The following is a 6,124-nucleotide window of genomic DNA, read 5'->3' as shown; positions in this document are numbered from 1 at the left end:
TGGTTTCCATGAAATTAGAAATGACATTGAGATCGTGACAATGGCAGGAGTTAAAGCTGTTATGCAGGTCGTGGGAAAAAAAATCCAGAAGGCTGGTGGCAGAAAACTGTAGATGGAGAGACGTATAGATGGGATAAAAGACAAGAGTTGCCCAGAACTAGTTAGATGACAACTTGACCAATTACAGAGAGGTGAAGAAGGGCTTAAGCTGAGAGGAAGCTGGCACTCTGGCACCTTAAACCATTGCCTGTATTTCTGTGCTTTCTCAGAAACCACAAGTAGATGGCCTCTGGGGTGCTAACCTCAGATGTTATGATAATTATTAACCTAGTATGTTTTAGCTTTCTGCCTGGGAACTTCTATGTGCAATCAAGGGGCACGAGGTACACTTTGCTGATTTCCAAAAAGAACTTTTGAAACTATCGTGAAAAACCTAATCACCTGTTGAATTTTCTCATCCCCAATTTTCCTTGTATTATTACAACAAAAGACTAGGGTTGAGTCCGATCAGGAGGAAGCAGAGAAGATGCACATTGCCACATCTCGTCAGCTTGCACCAACTCGTGTGTCCGAGTCTTTTCTTGTGCCTGCCAGATATCCCTGCCCTTTGAGACCCTCGAAACTGCTGAAACTGCTCCCCAGTACCCTCTGAGCTATGGCAATTGGCAAAGCTGATAAGGGAACAGTAGATGGTAACCCAAGCACACCATTTCTGCTGAAGAAAGGTGGGTGGGAAGATTGGATCAGTAAGAAGTATGCCAGGAAGCCCCCACAATCCAGATCCACAGATATCAGGTTCCACCTGCAGCTTGGACCTTGGCCCAGGAAGTACCAACCCTTCAGTACCAAGCCTACTCCAAGCTTCTGATCCCAATGTGTGTGTATCTTATATCTCTGACCCCACCACATTCCCACATGCTAAGGACCCTGCCCTTTTTCCAAGAGTCATCTGTAAATGGCTTCAAAGTCAGGCCCCACTCTCAGACTGGCTCAGTTATGTGCTCATCAACTGCAATCCCAATTTCTCCTATATTGGAAATTTCACCATAGCTCCACTCCCCGCTGACCCTTCCCCAATTTCCAGCAGGGCCAGAGGACTTGCCTCTTTCTGAACCCGCCCCCAAGCCTCAAGAGCAACAGAAGCCTAGCCTTAAGCTTAAGCAGGAGGCCACACATGCTGAAGGTCATGCTGAGATCCACCTGCCTTTGCCTTCTGAGTGCTGGGGTTAAAGGCCTGTGCCGCCGCCACCCTGCTGACCATGGCAAATCTTATAAAGGAAAATATTTCATTGCAGCTGGCTTACAGTTTCAGAGGTTTAGTCCATTATCATCATGGTGGGATGCAGGCAGGCATGGTACTGGAGAAGGAGCTGAGAATTCTACATCTTGATCTGCAGGCTGCAGAAGCAACTGTGTACTAGGCTGAGGGGCATTTACCCACAACCCCACAGCTCTCCAGAGTTTTCTTGAGTGTGAGCAGCAGGAAATATTAGATAGAAGGATTTATATTATGAAGATAAACAGATAGAAAATAAAGGATAGCCTCGATAGGGCTTTGAACCTATTCCAATGGGCCCTGACTGTCTCTGCCCCAGGGTATTTATAGAGATGCCAAGGGGTGGAGCAAAAGACCCCCCCCCCCCAGCACAGCCAAGTGCAGACCATCTCAGACATCTGCACTCAGGCCCATGGCCTTAATCATCCTCTATGCGAACCTGCTGGGTAAAGCTACAAGGAACCTGAAAACGGGCTCCCACAGGTCCCCCTTTCTTAATATATAAATAATAACTCATTATTAATAGCTTACAGCAATCTCCACAGCTGTTACACCTCCCAGTATTGGAGCAGAGGATGATAAAGATGGCATTTGTCTTTTGGATTAGGTCCAAGGTGACTACAGCAGTCTTTAGCTACATCCAGCCCTTTCTAAACCAAAAACTCTTAATGTAATTGCAAACTTAAAGAATCCCTTAGCTTCATCATTACCATTAACAGGTTAACATAAATATTGCTATACATAGTCACAATTCTCCCAGTCTTACAACTCAAAGCAAACTCTTAACAGAGCCATTTGAATTAACAAATATGGCGCTATATATAGTTAGCAATTTTCTCAGTCTTAAAACTTTAACTCTTAATCATTTGAATTTTCTTGCTAACAGAGCATAGGAAAAACTTCTGATGTATTCACATCAAACTTAAATATTTCCTAAACTCCACAAAACCAGGGTGCATTAATACCAATAGATTAAACATAATTTCTGCAAACATACATTCAACCTTAATTCACTCATAACGCCTCCTTTTCTTTATAATTTTTTAAACAAAATCTCAAACCTAGTTAGAAAAAAAAACAAACATACAATTCCTACAAACCCATATTGAAAAGCAATATTTTCAATCTAACCATTAACACTTTGAAAACTTTTAGCAAAACATCCAAAAACAGTTTCTTAATAAACTCTTTACACTTTAAAAGCAGTCTCTTAATATACCTCATTTGCATTTCCTACAAAACATGACATTAATCCACTCAAACAATTTTTTTAATTAAATAGACTAAGGAATATTAACTCTCCCCTTTCTTTATAATTTTTTTAAGCAAAATCTCAAGCCTAGTTAGAAAACCCAAACTTTTCTGTTTAAACAGTTCCACTTGTAACACAAAAACAGTTCCATAAGTAATCCCATTCTTACATGAAGAGTTCCATAAAACAATTCATGGATCGCCAGTTAATAAAGCATATATGCATACACAAAACTGCATCTTGACTCTAGGTAGAAACAATAAATTTCTTCATTTAACCAGTTCCATTTTAACACAAATAATTCCAGAAAACAGTTCCCAGGTCATTTCTATAAGTAAACTCAAAATTATCCCATTGCAATGAAATCACTATTGTTCATTTCATTTCCTAAGTCCCAAAATTCAAATAATAAATTCTGGTATGAGCCTTCCAAATATGAAGAAATCCATAACAAAAATCTTTTTGTAGGTTTATCTCATTATTTTAAGTTCAAAAAGTTCAAAACAAAGTAAATTCTGGTATCAGGCTTTCACTTCCAAATATGAAGAGACATTTTACAACCAAAACTTTTCGCAGTTAACAATTTTAGTTCAAACAAGCTATCTGCAACTTTCATTCCCAAGCTGGAGACCTTTTTAGTTACAGAAATATATTAAACTGCACTGGTTTTTATGTTAGCTCAGGTTTTTCTGTGTTGATTTTCCACGGATCTCAGCTGCAGATGTCTTGTTGTGCTGGTTCTGGTGTCCGCCATTCTTAGCTTCTTAGTGGCTTCTGGAGCTTTTGAAACCATTCAGACTGCCTGCTTTGCAGTCTGCTAGGACACTACCTTCTGTGTCTCAGGTTCTTTCACCATAGACATTAAGCATAGGTTCACACTCAATATTTTACATTAAAATTTCTTTCATAAAACATATCCTTCATTAGCTTACTTTGAGAAAAAGCATTTTCAGAATTTAGTATCTTCATTTCATTAACTTTAACTCCTGATGTTATTAGCAGCTGTGATATTTAGCATTGATTTCTCACAAGGAACTTTCAGGCAAAGCAACTCTTTTGTAAGACAGCTAGATTTTCTGAAGTTTGTTTCCAGTCTATAAAGCAGACATTTCTTTTTGAATGCTTGTTTCCTTGTCTCCCTTATTAGATTTGCAAAGGAATTACTCATTGCAGGCAGTTTGTTCAAAAGGTAAAGAATTTTTAGTTTTATTAAGTTTCTTCATATCTAAGACAATGTTCAGTGTATAAACTGCTTTCCCTTGTTTTAAGGATTTTAAAGTGGCTTGATTGCTCTTATAGGTAGCTTTTTTCTGATATGAGTTTTCAAGAGGTAAGATTAAGCTTTCTAGCATTGCTTTGGGAAGAAACTTCATTCTGAGCTGAAAAGTTTTTGGACAGTATCGTCATCTTTAGCTGAAAAACTACATTTCCCAGAATGCATTTCTCTTCATCAGCTCACTGTTAAGAGCTAGCTTATGAACTCCATTTCCCATAGCTCTTTTTGGGTCCTGGAGTCAACTTCCAGTACTTTTACCAGACTTGCTTATGAAGTTTTTGCTTTTGCAACAAGAGATTTGAACCAAGAGTTTTTAAGTTTTCAGTTATGGGACATTGGAAGATTTCTATTCTCTCCTCAGCTGGCTTGAACAGGTGTCTCTCCTTCATCAGACACTGGCCCCAAATCAGAGCTGCACCTGCCTCTGTTAGCTGGCAGTGAGGCTGGCATTCCTGAGAACAGCTTTCCTCGGGGCTTGTGTTTGCCTTAGCCAGTCAGTGAAAAACAAAAACATTTACAACAGCTTTTCCATGGCTCCTTCAGAGACATTTTCTCCCACTGATTTTATTCTCATTTTGCTTGCTCCTTCCCCCCAGATGCAGAGCTTCAGATATCTCAGGCTGCTCTGTTCCCCTGCTAGCAGCCTTTGGAGGTAGGGGCTTTCTTCTCCCCAAATCTGCCTCAAACTCTTAGCAGCTTTCACAGGTCATGCATTTTTTGGGGAGGAATCTGTCCCTTCTCCATTTCTTCAGAGAGTTTTTCTCCCAGACAGTTCCCAGTTTGGTCTCAGATTATCCCCTCTACCCCAGAAACAGTTTCCGACACCACAGTGGCGGCTTTCCCTGCTACTGAAGGTAGGGGCTTTTGTTCATTTCTGGTTTGGGGGTCTGTGTGGTTTGCATACAGACTGAAAATCTAACAAGGGAGGTTTTGCCATTTCTAAACTCCCATTAGGACAGGTGTTTTGCCTCATCTGGCCTTCACCTGGCCCAGTCCCCCAGGGGGTTGCATTTGCTTGTCTGTGTGCTCAAGGACAGAGCTTACGCCAGAGGCAATCACCCCTTAGGGCTACACTCCCTCATCATCTCTTGGAGAGTCAGTTGAAACAAAGCTTTTATCAAAGAGATGCTTTCTCTGACAGAGAAGAAAGCTTTACCCCTGGATAGTTCTGTTCTGCCCTGACTGGGCTCTTTCCCCAGACAGCTTTCTGACTCAGCAGCATGACTGCTTCAGACACAGTTCAGCTTTCCTGCAGTCCCAGAAAGGTCCTTTCTCTGATAAAAAAGGTTTTCTCAGATTTCTTTTTGCAGCTATGGACCTATCAACCCGGGACTTGTAGGAAAGCGGACAACTGTGCCCTTCCCACCGGCTTCAGCTTTGTTTGTTCATTAGCAATCTTCTCCTGGGTCCTGCACCTTCCTGCCTCAGCTCTGTGCTCCAGGAAGTTTGCAACTGCAGGAACCCTGGTGTCCCCGAAATGCACTCCAACTCAGAGACGCTTGCCAGACACCTCTGGGTTTTTGCTCAGAAGCTAAAATTTCTAGCCATCTCCCACATCTGCAGTTTGAGATATAATTCTTGCGGTCGGAACCCCATCCTGGGGTGCATCTTCAAATTGTGTAAGGCCGACACATTTTTCTGGCTTGACTCCAGGGAGTCCTTGCCTTCACACGCCTTAGGCCCCCACCTTACATCTGAGGAGAATTATCTAACTTCTGCTAGTGAACAGGCAAATGGGAAGAGTTGCCCTATATTATAGCTTTTTTCTATTTAAGTTCTAAACCTTCTCTTCTCGATTCCTTCTCTCCTGCCCATATGCTCTTAGCTATGCCTGAACCGGATGAATTTCTGACCCCAGAACCTCTAACTCTAGATCCTGCAAACAAACCTCTGCCTATCTGGCTCTCTGCTCCCATTCCAGCTCCCAGGACACCTGTCCCTTCCTCTGGCTTCCTCCTCTTCAATGGCAGCTGTTTCCAAATGCCTAGCTCTGGCTCCAAACTTTTCACCTCCTGTTACCGCTCTTGGACTGCTAAAGGGTCTGACCCAGCCATTCAAACCCGCCAACCATTCTCCCTTTGTGAGAGGTGGCCGGAGTGGACGGACTGGCTAAGGTCCATGTCCCATTCCCTCTCGCAGAACTCTCTCAGATAGAAACTAAGCAGGGTTCTTATACCTCTAATTCTGCTTCCTTTATTAAACAATTTCAGTATATTACCCAATCTTATAGTCTCACCTTTCATGATGTATATATGATACTTGCTAATAACCTACTTCCTGAGGAGCGCAGGTGGGTTTGGGAGCAGGTGAGAACACATGC

Source organism: Onychomys torridus, chromosome 5, assembly GCF_903995425.1.
Source record: "Onychomys torridus chromosome 5, mOncTor1.1, whole genome shotgun sequence".
NCBI classification, from domain to species: domain Eukaryota; kingdom Metazoa; phylum Chordata; class Mammalia; order Rodentia; family Cricetidae; genus Onychomys; species Onychomys torridus.
The sequence above is the reverse complement of the archived record's forward strand: the minus strand, read 5'-3'. Positions refer to the sequence as shown.